A 14,607-nucleotide genomic window follows, 5' to 3' on the forward strand; every position below is an offset into this window, starting at 1 on the left:
GACTTGGTTTCCCTATCAGGGAGATTTCTTCCAGGGTGCCCACTCTCTCCAACAGCAGTACTGACATAAGCCAAAAGTATGACCTGATCAATCGTGTCACAACCACTCTTGCATTGAGTAGTTCCTTATAAAGCAGCCAGAGCCATAATCCACGGGCATTCTTAAAAATAATTAAAAGAAAAATATGAAACCCAAAGTTTTTACGGTGTGCCTGAAAAGTAATTGGAGGCCACAGAAATTTGAGCCACAAAGTCTGTGTGGAGCAGGTTTTGTGCAAGACACGCTGCCGAATGCAAAGGCTTTCCCAGTGCCCCAGCCGAGTTCTCCCAGGGCTCTCCGCCTATTCTGTCCGCAGCAGAGCACGGTGAAGCACTCCAGCCTCGTACCCTGCAACACCATGGCAACCTCTGCACCTCGAGCACAAAGGCCTGAAAAGCAATACCACGGGGAGTAAGAAGTGCACACACTGCCACCCGCCTTGAGCAGAGACAGACCCCTCACCAGCTGCGTCCCTTGAGCAGATTTCCTCCACCCAAGTGATGAGAAACCCTCACTGGCATTTAGCCCAGGTGCCATCTTGCAGCTGCCCTGCTCCGCCAGCCTTCACCCACATGGAAATCTTCAGACACCATTTAAACCCAGACTGCCATCAAAAGGTGGCTGATGAGTAACTCCTTGGAGTTTCAGCTTACTCTGCTTGCTTTCCAGGTTTGCCAAATAATAGGAAGAAGCATAATATTTGGAATGCAGCGCATACTTATGTTTGACTGTTAACTGCTCAGACACGTAAAAATCTTTGTCTGCGCCACACAGTTTAGAACAGCTTATATAAAGGTTAACACAGAGCTATACATAGAGTACTAAATTATTTCCTCTAATATTTTCCTCAGATATTAAGTGCAATCAAGAAAATACTTCCAAGATAAATTCGTGTTTGACAGGGGAAAGAAAACATCACTCTTGAATCATGACTAAAAAAGAAAGGATATTATTGAGACAGAATTGCTTTCCACCCTTCTAATCATGACCAAGCAAATACTTCATAGCCCTGAAATATTCTGGAGCCCTAGCAAGCTATGAGGATGATCATTCTGCCAGGACAGTTATCTGCTGAAATCGGAGCCGTAATCAAGGTCAGCAAAACGCCTGATCCGCAAAGACTTTAGATCCAATTCTTTCCACTATCGATCCCTCCCTGGATTTCCTCCATGTTACATTTGGCACAATTTGCTGCAAGTGGGAACAGGCCCACAGAATTACATGCCTTCTGAACTGGGACGAAGAAGGATTATTCAGTGCTTCATGTCAGAGAGATGTCTTCAGCGTTAACCTTAACCTCTTGTGTTGAGAAATGGTTAAGTGAACAAGGCCCTTGAAGGAGCTGTATAAACAATCTTGCTGTTAAACGATGAGCTAAGAGCAGGTGGCTGTACAAGCAATTCTTTTTGATAACATTAAGCCTTACTCTAAGATAAGTCGGCACATAGTTTAGAACATTTTAATTAAAACAGGGCGTTGTGACCCTGAACATAGAAACTATAGCAGGATGTTAGAAGCAAAATAATACGTAATAGTTAATGAATATTAACATGGGGGCAATATGAATATAGTTAATGAATATGTATTTGCATGCTGTTACTAACCAATGGAATTGTAATACGATGATGTAATCGAGTATAAGGAAAGTATATAACCTAAGCTCTTTTGAATAAAGTCGACCTTGCTTTATCAATCATATTGATTTGACCGCATGGTTCCTCCCGACGCGGCACTCTTGTGTGCTGGGACGTGCAGCAATGACAGAGACAAACCCCCTTGAGCTGGCTCAGCAGGCACTGGACAGGCACTGCCTGAAGGCCCTGCACAGCCCTGGGCACACACCGCACATCCCTGACATCAAGTCTGCACTGGACGCTGGAGCGGTTTCACCAGAGGGAGCCGGACAGGCCAAGCCAAGACAGAGCAGCTTCTCTAACCATGTCATTAGGCTCCAGCCAGGATGACAGAACAGTGCAGAAGTGACTAGATATAGCTGTGCTACCACCAGCACACCAGGCTGGCGTTCTAGGTAGACCACAGTTTTAAGCACATCAAATATAGATAGAGAAAAGCATTACTTTTTGGAGGAGATTGTTGGCAGCAAGGACTGAACACAGGATCTGAGCTAAATTATCCTGCTGCGGTAACTCAAACACTGCAGCAGACTCACAGCTCCACGTGGCTGGGCACCAGAGGGAAAAAGAACTACCAGGTCTTTAGGAGTTACTTTCTATAAACAAGAAACACCATGAGAAACTGCTATGCGATAAATTATATGTCTTAACCCTACGGGTACAAACTAGCAGCCTTTGATTTTGGAGAATCAGTCTAGAGTGCAGGTGGACTCACCATCTCCATTCCAGATCAATGCATTAAGCCTGGACTCTACATCACTCAGAAAGCAAAACAGAGCCTTTTCTGGTAACAATTCTCACTTCTCCCGAATTTCAGACTACAATGGAAAAAATAATCCCGCTGTGATGTTATCTCATCTGGCAAAACATTTCAGCTTTGTCTGGCAGGTGTGACAGACACCTTACCTGTGAGCCTAATGACAGTCTACATCATAGGCCGGTTCCATCACTTAAGGACCCTTGGGGACACCCCTGGGTTTTGCATCACTTCAGAAAGTGCCATTAAGCTGCTCTCCCCGAACCAGCGAACATACACTGCACCAACAGCTATGATGACAGAGTGCCCTAGTGATGGAGAATTGAGGATAACAGAGCATCCTGGAGCATACAAGTACATTCCAAGCTGTTGCTGTATGTTTTTTCCCTAATATCAAGAAAAGAAAGCCAGGGTTTCTTTGTACAAGCAAGATCCCTTTCTAAGTGGGGTACAGCGCTAGCCAGGCACTTCCACAAACCTGCTTTAAACAGGAACTAAACCTGAAGTAATGGTACTTGGCATGTCTCCATCAGCCCTGGTGCACACATGCCAATCCCAAAGCCACAGAGGCACCGTGTGGGCCACTTGGTGTCTCCGGTGGATGCTCTTCACCAGAGCAGCAGGGGGGAGTAACTTTGGGGTACTCTGCCAGTGTTCCTTCTTACAAAATTAATTATTATTAGTCTCTGTGACTGTATTCTAATGGGGGCTTTTTTCATCTTATAAACATCATAAATTATTACATTTACAAATTTAAACAATATTTAAAAGCCCTCAAACATTCTCATTCCCAGTTTAAAATGCTGCATGGGTGGGTGGCTGTCTGAAATTTTGAAATCTTGCTCTAGCTGTAAAAAAATCTACTGGTCTTTTCTCTTTTAGTTGGGAGCCACAGAGTGTCTGCAATCTGGATTGATTTGATACTGACAAATGCTGAATTCTCAAACCCAATAGGAAGAAAGAGGTTTATCATCAACGGAATTTAGTAGCTGCTACAAGTGTGTGCCAGTATGACAATACTCATTTTGGCAACCATGCAGTAAAATAATCAATATTTAATATTATTAAAAAAAATATTGGCAAGTTCTATCTCTCAGCCATTTTATACATTCAGGTAATTCCCATACTTATTTCTGATAGGAGAGAAAAAAAATGTAAATAAATCTAGTCATTCCAAATACCCATTTGAAGAAATTAATTTTGTAGAACACCATAGCGTAGCATTTCTGAACTTTCCTCCCCAAAAGTGGAAACTGCAATCTCAGCTACAGTACAGGGTTAACTACTCTGCACCAGAAGGAAAAATGGCTCATTTGCAGTGGGAAGGTTATGGTCATTAATCTGCATAAATATGTAGCAAGCTGGGTTATCAATGCCTGCACTGCACTTGTTGTGAGAGGAAAAAACCCACAAAACTTCATATTCTGGTGTTATGGGTCATTAATTTTTGAGAGCAACGATCTCCCTCCATTAAGTCCCCTCCTATCCCCTTTGCTCGCCCCTCCTTGCTTCATCTGACATGTGTCCTGCATGTAAATCCAATGGATGCACTGACAACACCGTTACGGACTGCTGGTGGGCTCTGTTCTCTGCTGGGGGTCACTCTTATCACCCTGCAGGGGCTTGGGGGTGCACTGTTTGGCCTCAGAGGGGAGCAAATGGAAAGCGCAGTGTTCATTAAAATGGATCGCACAACGAGGACTCAACCTCAACCTCATTCATGTGGATACTGATTTTTTTCCATTTCTGCTACACTGAGCTTATCACAAGAGACTGCACCAGCAGCTGCAACGATGATATTCAGATTCCTTACCAGAGCTGAGGAAATGTCTCAGTAATTCAGCGTTTGCTTTTTGCTGCCAAATGACAAGAATAAAATGTATCGTCTGCAGTCATCACTTCTAACTAAGGAAAGCTGATCTTCACAAAGAACAATTAATATCTTCTCCTTTCTCACCCAAAAGCCATATTAGCTGGGTTTCCCTTACAATAAATTTAAATTGGATTTAATAGAAATTCCTTATTAAGTTTTGTTTACTTTCCCTACTAAAATACAAAACAAACTCCCAGCTATTGATTCTTTACTGCTATGAAATAAAACAGCATAACCTCTTATCTTTGGTTTCAACAAGTAATTCCAAGCAGGGACTTTTGATGAAGAGTTGGTTATTCACCATCCTATCGTTAACTACTACACTTATTTTAGCTCTTGCCTGCAGAAATGTGAAGAGATCTGTCAGTTTCTAATGCTGACAAAGAAGTCCCTGTGTTTCCAAAATGTTCTAGTCTGAACTGAAGCTTAATGCTGAGGCTGGTCATCAAAACAGCCAGCTAGAAAAGCAGCATCCCTGACAAAGAGAAACCGCTGGCTGGTCCCAAACAAAGGTCAGGTCTAGAACCAAAGGAAAAACATAGTGTAATTAAAAGCTGAGACTTTCCACTACAGAAGGGGCAGGATCCTGGGGGGCATAGGTACAAACTGACAATTACGGCTCTGCAGCTCCAGCCTGCACACCACACATCCCGGTCCCGGAACATCACAGCCAGGGCCTCCTCGCTGCGGCCTCTCAGTGCGTGCAGTCTGGACTGAGTGCCATCAAACCCATCACCTGCCCCTTCATGGAAGCAACAGCCACAGAGAGGCCTCATCACCACTTACTGACAGGTTTAGATACAGGATCAGCCCAGCCCTGTAAGGCCACAGCTTGACATTCGTTCATGTTCTCTACTGGAAGCTTTGCCAGCAGTTTTTGATGACACTACAGATGAATCACAGCAGCATCCTGAGTGTTCAACAAAATGAGAAATCCTTAAAGAATGGTGCTGTCACTCCTAGAAGTCTACGGTAAACACAGCTCTGAACTCTGAACAATGGGGCAAACACCTACTGGAATCTGGGTTCCGAATTCTCTGGTTGGTTGATTTGCTTAATGTTAACGCAAGCCCAAAGGGAAACTCAACAGCAGGGCTCTCCAGCAAATGCTGCAAGGTGTCTGATAACCGGGCTGTCAGCCATACAGATGGGAGCTTTAGGAGAAAAGAGCTTCAACACAGACACCAAGGAAGCTGATACCAGCCTGCATCCCCTGAGCTTCAGGGCTTATTTTAAAAAACAAAACCAAAACCACAACAGCATTTGAATCTGCTCATTCATATAATCCAGAATAAAGTCTAAAGCAAATCCAGGCAATGACAAGGTGCAGACAATGCTCTCATGCTCCCTCATCCTGCCGCCTCTTGGCCAGAGGGACCCGCCCCTTCTCTTGCACTCGCCTTCGTGTTCACAGGGGTTGAGTTTAGTAAACAACACAATTTCTCTTTATTTTTGCTGGGCTAGTCAGCTGAATCATTCCTAAATAATTTGATTAACACTGGAGTGAACACAAGGTAGGCAGGAGGAATAGGAAGGAAAAGGTCTTTTTCTTCCAGTTTGAATAAAGCTGTATGTAGCTGCTAGACTACCTTAAGCTCTGCTATGTAACTCTACTCACCCTCAAATTAAATAACACCAGACACACACCAGTGTTTTTCCAGTGCTTTCAGCCATTTTCCAAAACGCCTTTTTACTGCTAAAAGGCTCTAAGGCACTGAGCAGTGCTAGCAAAAGAGAAATGCAGACATCCAACTTGATGCGCACAATGATAAGCGAATTAATTAGAGGTAAAATCTGCATCCAGCTCCTGCACAGGAACAAGCTCTACACAACACCTGCTGGCCAGAGGGGTGTTTCTACTCCCTTCAAATCATGGCCTGTGCGAAAGGTGCTATCTTCACTTTCACTCTTCAGTCAGTCCTGGGTGTGGGCTTGATTAATAATACTCTGTAAATAGCCACAGAAGGTGTAAACTAACAGCTCCTCTTATGCTTCTGCTGGACACCTTACCAGTGGACGAAAGCCCCTCCTCTGGTGCTCGGTAAGAGGTCATGCTGCCCTCACAGCCACAGACAATGAAAACAGCGAGTCCTACCCCAGGAAAAAAGGATGACCCAGCACTCAGGTGTTATAGGGAGGGGTGCCAGAAAAGGACAAGGTTGTAACCTTCTGACAAGTTCAAGGACGGCTAAAAAAAAAGCAAGTCCTGTCCCTGGTAACTGCATGAAGACAGGGTCTCTGCTTTCTTCGCAGTGACATGGTGACGGGCAGGAACATCACACCTGGCAGCAGACAGCTAGGCTGAAAGCATTTCTCCCTGGAGAGGTTTCTTCTTGCTCCAGAGCAGGACTTCGCTGAGCTAAGCTGCACAAGCCCTCCCAGCACAGCTCCAGAGGAGGAGGTCGCAGCCCCAGCAATATTTTTTGATCATATTTCTCTGCAGAGTTACCAAGTCCCACCTTTTAAATCACAGCAGTGAGCACATAAGGGCTTATCATATTCAAATTAATGGCATACTTAGTGCTGCCACCAGCTCTTTCTATTGAGCAAGTGACTCTTAAACTCCCAAGCCTTTTGCCATTTATCTGTTCGACTCTCAATGAACAGCAAATTAAAAACCGCACCACCAGAGTACTGAGACACCAGAAACTTCCCTCCAGGCGTAGCGTAAACAAAACTGCTGAGAGTAGGAATTAACAGAGAAAAGCTTCAGACTGCTAGTTGAATTGGCTTTTGTGTACCTAACTAGGTCAGAAGGGAGCAGTTAGTCCTCAAAAGAACAACTATTCCCCAGCCCTGAGCTGCTCTCCAAGCTACCTTGACAAAGATCTTGTTGACAAAGCAGAATAAGCAGCTGAGATTCAAAGTAGCTCCCTGAGGAAATGAGCAAAGTCCCAGTTCTCATACCTGGCTGCTGCTATTTTACTACAGGGTATGTTTGCATCTAGCAAAGGTTAGAATAATTTTCAGAACCCTCAGCTGCAAAAGATTGATTAATAACGAATGGATGCAATACATCTTCAGTAAAAGAGTATTTTGATGTGTCTACTTGTGTACTCAGGACAAAGGCTACAACAGAAATTTTCACGCTCTTCTCCCCTGACAACAGATTTTCCAGGGTCCCCTATGCTACAAGTTCACATGACTCCTTCATCCCAGCTCTGAGAATGGCTGGATACATGGAGCACTCCTGTCACTACATCCAGAACAAGTAGCCAAGTCAAAATGGACATTCTTTAAAATGACACCATGTACAGTGTTCAGTGCCACTGATGGAAAGGCCCAAAATATAAATTCGGATGTATACATCCTGTTTCACTGAAACCAAACAGAGGTATCTAGCCCCCCTCACAGCAGAATTTGGGAAGGTTACTACTGCAAAACACACAAGACACAACAGCAATTAAACTGCACACTGCTACTGAAAAGTCTGGGCCACGTTTTTAAATTATAAAATGTGATTGCTCACCTATGAAGCCTTAAGTTTTGCACTTTCAAGTGTCAATTCAGATTTTACGTTCTGACATAAATCTAAGCCATCTGTTCAGCTACATGGCCTCACGCACAGCTTTTAAAACACCTTTTATGCAAATGTCCAGCACAGGGACTCCAGCCAGCCTGAAAGACAGGAGTTGAGTAACACTCATAATGAGGTCATGAAGGTTTTCTAATTCTTACAGTTACTCCTTCTTTGCATGAAACTATTAATGGCATTATAAAAAATTAAAATCTAAGCATTCAGCTCACCAGTTGCTGCAGCCTTCCAAATGACAGCTTAGTATTCATCTGCCATCCTTCACAGGGTGCACAAAATTCAGGACGCAATGTCAGATGGAGATCTAGAAAACTTAGGAAGGAAAGTGTTTTAACAGCTATTTCTACATTGCCATGCTGCATAGGTACTGCTGATAAAAAGAATGCCAGATCAGTCTTTCAGCTAATATGAAGTTACACAACTGAATTGGACATAAAAATGAAAGTCTTAGTATCTGTCAGTTAAGTATTAGCCTGAGTTAGTCTCCAAAGAAGATTAAAGTTTAATGGGCTGTCTGGATCACGCAGATGTAATGTGAGCCCGATTCAAGCTTGCTTTGCTATAGGATGGGTATTACATTATTTTTTAAGCCTTTGCTAGGGATTTGTTGGCCTGATACGAATTGCTGGTTGAGGAAACCACGTTCCTGGTCTCAGCTAGAGGACTGCATTGGTCCTATAAAGTCTAGGCACAATGTCACACATTCCTGAACACCATTAATGGCATGTTACAAGCTTGTTCACAGGCTGACAGAGAAAGAATGGAGACTGAGCCTTTTTTCCTGCAGAAGCTGTTTTTGAGCAGAAGCTTCAAAGGCAACGGCAGCCAAAAACCTGATGACTCTAATCCCATTCAGTTTTATTTCAGGAGCTGTTAAATAACTGGAGTACAAATATTTGATGTATCTAAAATAAGGCAAATAATTACCTAGTTGAGTTAATATTTCTGTGAAAGCTCTCAAGTCACAAACCAATAGAATATCAGCAAAGAAGAAGAGCAGTAATAGACAATGAACAGAGGGCAGAGAATAAACCCATTTCTTTGCCTCAGTGTTCCTCATACAGCTGCCCAGCATGTAAGTCTCCCAATGGATTTTCTTCACAGAACAAAGCCCCATTCTGTTTGGAGTATTGCAGCAGAGGCACCGAGACCCAACTGTGGTGATTTCCTGACAAAGGTGGTTGGCCTCAGTTAGCTTCAGGTAAAGGAATTAGTGAAGACATGCAACGAGGATCTGAGCCCAAGACAGACATACACCATGCAAAGGCTACAGATACTTTTTGCTTCTTTATCTGTACTTTGTCCATTGTTATTCCATTTTCATTACTGTACTATCCATACAAGCTGGCTGCTTGTCAATACCGTCATGCTTTCAATTTTCTCTTATGACAAATACCCAATGAGACAATACTTGGGTGAGAGAGGAAATGGAACAGTGCTTAACAAAAGCACCAGCAGCAGATAAATGTGAACACAAGTTCTTCTTGTACAGTAACACAGCACAGAAACCCTCCAGAAAAACACAGAGAACAAACAGCGAAAGCAGCCACTTGGTGACAATCCACACTGACAAAGTGTTACCAAGCCCAGAAAAAGGGTGAGTACAGGCTCAGTTTAGATGCTTTCAAGTTTTCTTAGAACCTGCAATAATTTTGGAACTGTGATGCAGTGCACCTGATGAAAACAGCAAAGTAAGAGTGCAAAACAGTTGCCACTCCTGCAAACTCCATCAACTGGAGAAAGTGCTATTTCAGATGGATTGTGGAGCAGATTTGGTGTCAAACAACACATACTGCTGTACTCTGGGGACCTCAAGATGCTGTATGTGCCCCTGACTCCACAACACGGGGCTGCGCCTGATCACCAGGTTTCTAGAAGTGGGCACAGACAGATTTTAGGGAAGCAGGGCCCTGGAGGTGAAAGTAGGTAAATATGTAGCAAAAGGCAATACTAAAAAGCCCTTCTTGGGTTAGCAGTGGGCTCTCCTATTGATTTATGTGTTGCCCTATTTACAGCTGCCTCCAGAAGGCGCTACCAGCTAGGAAGGCATCGCTACCTCTGGGCAGAAAGGGATTGCACACCCAAGTATTTGATGCGCCACAGAATTCCCGGGTTCCCTTCCATTGCAGGTTCTGCTTCTACAGGACAACAGAGTCGCAGAAAATAGCAGTCCTGCTTGTCCCTCGGCAAAGCCCAGGCTCAGAGGGCTCTGCCTGTGAGTGCAGCTGAATAAACCCCTCCTGCTAACCAAAACGGAGCATACCTGCTCCCTAAACCGTGTGCACAGCTCTGAGCTGCGTGGTGCTGCTCTAATGATCTGAACACACAGAAACCAATCTTCTACTTCCATTCATTCAAAATGCTTGAGAGATTATCTAATATTTAATAAACTACACCTACGACTCAGTAATAAACCATTCATACCTTTTACATTACTCGGCACCCTTTTCACTGTGCACGCAATACTTTTAATTTATTTTTTCATTAAAGATGGCAATTGGTATTGTGCCTTTTGACAACAGAGGAAATATTCACCTAGTTTTCCTTCATGCAAATGAAATCTATGAATATCAAAGAAATTTGAAATTTCTTGATAGATTTCTGGCTGTTGGTAGTATTCATTGCAATTGAACTGCATGGAGAACAAAAAAAGGAAGAACCAATTCACCTCATTGAATGCATCTATTAATCTGCTACATTAAAATTAAATTCAAGCTGTAAAACACAAATAAAAAACTTTGAAGTTGAGAAGCAGGATGACAGTTGCAAAAATCAGATAGGAAAAGAAGCAATAGTGAAATTAATATTATTATTATAATAATAATAATAGTAGTAGTAGTAATAAGCAGCAGCATACTAGCCTGGCTCTGAAGACAGAGCAGGTGCTTAATCTACAGCCCATGAAATAAGGTGGAACTGGTGGTTCCAGTTTCATTTTCGTACCAGGATCCCAAGACTTAAAGAAGTAAAGTAGGGCAGAGCAGATTTTGGCTCGTAAACTGCTCTATGTTCACTGAATCCCAAAGAGACAGACACCAGGAAGATACATGAATGTGTGACTCTCATGCCATTAGGTACTTCTGGTGTTTCTGAGGTGGCAATATTGCCTTCAGCTGCAGATTCCTGTTTAAAACAGTCACTGCCAAATGTACAGGGCTTTGATTTATCAGGGATGATCTCACAGCTCTGCTGGGTGGGTTCTTGCGCTGTGGGAGTTTTAGCTAACACAATGACACTGCATCTTCACCTCAGTCATCCACATTTGAAGTATTTTTTGCTCCTCTTGTTCCCTAGGATGTGTCCTGAAGAACAAGAACAGTTCCACGCATAGTTTTGTTTGGATGTCTCAAGTTTGGAGCTGCCTGAATATCTAGCTTCAAGACAGCTGCTATTTGTCTAATGTATCTTGAGAAACTGTTCTAGTAGACTAGAATTCCAGTTTTTGGGAAGGTCTGTTGGCCTTTGCGTTGGGCCATTCCTGTTTTCAAGGCCCAGCCCACTCCCTTGTTCTTCCTGTGCCATTCAGACACAGAAGCAGACTGACCCGTTTCAGACTTTCAACAGCGTTGCTTTTTTTAAAAAAATACAATTACTTTTAAAATGCAACCTATCCTTTGTGTGGAACCAGAAACAGCATGGACGTAAAGCTACAAGAAAATTATCAGGCCACATGAAGTTAATAACGTGGTGCTGTCAAGAACATTTAATTGATTTACAGTGCAGCTTAATATACAATCACTGTGCTACGAGTAAAGCTATAAGGTAGCCCATCAGTTCTTAGTGGGCTTCCTCAAGAGCTTCATTAACAGGTCTATTAATTAGCTGAGGTCCTTCAGTGTCCACCATTCAGACTTAAATTGTTTGTTTCCCCAGTTATGCTGTGTACTCTACACTTCAGGCCCATAAAATCAGGCATTCATACTTCTATCAGCAGGGCTTCTGCAAGACAGCTTTAATTATTATAGGTGAAATCTTCCTAACTTTTGCAAACAATTATGTTAAAATACAATTAAGCAGTAATTCAGGGATAGTGCTAAACACTGGAGTAGATTACAGTCAAATACTATAAAGTTTATTCCTCTTAGTAGGAAAGGACATTTACGATCAATATATTTTAAAAAGTGTCAGAAAACTAGATGTTTTTCCAAGCAAATTCAGGTAGTAAACTGATAAATTTAAGAGCCTTTCAAGTTCTTTAAAAGCTGCATTTTTCATCATACACCTTCTTGACTTTGTGATTCAGTTTGCATGAAAAATAACCCAGACCTAAGGGCTAAAAGTGACAGCAACAATTGTGAAGTGTGTCACATGCACAAAAAAATTATATGAAATTACACTTAATTGTTTTTAATACGTAGTTATTCATTGAATAGAATAATTCCATATAAAATGAATTATTGCACTGCTTAATGCCATGTTCCTCGCTGATATCTGCACACGGCTTTGATTTAGATTGCAAACTAAGATCTACAGATTGTCAAAGTCAGCTTCAACAAATAAAAAAAGCAAACAGGGCAGGATTGAACAATAGTGTTAATAGTCACAAATCAAATGCGCTCTGCGTTCCTGTGGAATATAAACAGCTGTTGCTGGGATTTTTACAAACATACTACACTTGAAATCTCCATAACAATTTGACAAAATAATTTTATACCACTTTAAAATATTGCCTGCAAATGAATCTGACACGCGATAAAGAAAAAACATTCCTAGTACCATTTCCAATCACATTTGTTGTGCCACACAAACAACAACATTTAGAATTCCCCTTTCAAACTACAGCCACATCATCATCTGTGACTTGTGACACCTAAAAGAATACTGGGACCCAACAACCCCTCAGGCTCCTGCCCAGCCCTGCCTGAAGTTCACATTCATGTTCCCTTGTCCAGTGTTTAGCCGATACTGATCTTCTCAGTGAAAACACGACCACGATAGCAAAATTCTCCTCATCAGCCATGCTAACTGAAAAATACTAAAAACCAACAATGTGGAACCCTACCCCTCCAACACACACACACAATAGCCTGCTTAGGGATTCAACCTGGCCAACTGTGCATCAGATTAGGCCTTAGAATAATATCCTAATTGGTGCTGTTGCTAAGAACCTCCTAATTACGTTCTGTAAGACAGAAAATATGAATAAACATCTCCAGTGGTTTGTGTTATGTATAAACCTTCCCAGTGTCAGAGTTAAAGTCAAACCCAAGTGAACAAATTACCTGCTCGGCTGTGATGAGACTTCCTGCACAGTCTGGTGAAGCAGCTGGCTCCTGCTGCTCTTGGGCAAGAACACTGCCCCTCCAGTATGACTGTCCTGATTGTCTCCCATCCTACACTCTTTAAATCCATCTTCCAGGGGCATGGCATGCAACGCCTAGAGAAATGAAATAATTTTATCACTTCAATGAAAACAGAATTTTTGTCACTTAACTACAAATTGGATTTCCATTGCAGTGAAAACAACAGCCATAGGTCATCACTGTGCCAGAGTCAGTAAACCTTACAGAAGAGAAGGAGGAGAAGGCTTACTGCCAGACCTCTGAACTGCAAAGGAGGTATTGCATTAACACACATTGCTGGGTAGCAGGTAGAAATGCTGGAGACACACTGAAAGAAAGCAAACCCCATGTCCTGCTATGAAGCTCTAGGCAGACACCTCGCAGATCCCAAGAGATAATTCATCGTAGCGTGGCAGGTCTGGGGCCAAAGCAGAACTGTTCATGATGCTTTGAAGATTACACCAGATGTTGAGATTCTGAAATTAATACACATCACAGTAGTGACAACCATGAAAAGTTTGATTACATTTTGCAAACCATGTATGATAAAGCTTTGTAAGTTAATGTACAGAAGTACCTTAATCCCACTTAAAGCCAATGACAAGCTGTTCAGAAAAGCCTGATACTTTCATTTCAGCTACGGTTTTATTAAGTAAAACACCTAGCAGTAAATAAAATAGTAAATAAAACTCATAGTTCAGCATCTGAAGAGCCTCTCTCGCCCCATGTACTGGTGCCACAGCTTTGTCTGGGTACACATCTTGCTGTTTTCTTCCACATCAAATTGTAGTTCTTGTTCACCAAGAGCTCTAAAACTCTCTGGAATTCTTACAAAGCACAAAGCTATTAACTGGGATGTCCTGTCAGGACTGAGGCTGAAGGGTAACTCCGTCATTCCATGTGCCACATCCCTGAACAGAGATGCGCAGTTGAACAGTCACATGGTTCACAGACACTGCTGAACCACTATATTTTATATGCACTGCTTTACAACATGGCAGTCAAAGCCTCTCAAACCAACACTGAGCTCCAGCATCACTGTCACAAGAGTGTTTACATTCCCAGTAAAACACTCCAGGATGGATTTTGGAGGCTGTTTCTCCTTGCAGTAAAGAGCCAAGGCTACACTACACACACAATCACTGCTCACAGCTGATACGTGGGACAGCTGATGTGCCTGTTCAGGTGACAGCACAAGATCCAATTCAGAGCTTTGACGGAGAAGCCACAGTTCTTGGATTGGTTCACACAATCATTCTGACACCATTGAAATCTGCAAAGCACTGAGGAGATGTTTCACTGGTCATGTCCAGGTGGAAGAACCCTGGAGCCTGCAGCATGATTTCACATGCTTCCCATCACCACCTTCTGAATTCAGCAGAATCATTTACTGTCTTTCACTCTAATGGGATCAAGGCCAAAGGATAGGTAGTGTGTTCCACGAGTTAATAAAGTTTATAAAGCACTAGGGGATCTACTTGGATGAG

At 42.6% G+C, this 14,607-nt stretch overlaps 1 long non-coding RNA gene across 1 annotated transcript; it reads right to left on the minus strand.

Moving 5' to 3' along the window:
* Positions 1 to 4,325: 4,325 nt before the first annotated feature.
* On the minus strand, positions 4,326 to 14,406 carry LOC138726444 (uncharacterized). The gene is made up of 3 exons (XR_011338443.1): positions 13,061 to 14,406; positions 4,915 to 5,011; positions 4,326 to 4,413 (listed from the first exon to the last, which is right to left on the minus strand). It is a non-coding gene; the product is annotated as an uncharacterized lncRNA (long non-coding RNA).
* Between the last annotated feature and the right edge of the window lie 201 nt (positions 14,407 to 14,607).

Source organism: Phaenicophaeus curvirostris, chromosome 14, assembly GCF_032191515.1.
Source record: "Phaenicophaeus curvirostris isolate KB17595 chromosome 14, BPBGC_Pcur_1.0, whole genome shotgun sequence".
Taxonomy (NCBI): domain Eukaryota; kingdom Metazoa; phylum Chordata; class Aves; order Cuculiformes; family Cuculidae; genus Phaenicophaeus; species Phaenicophaeus curvirostris.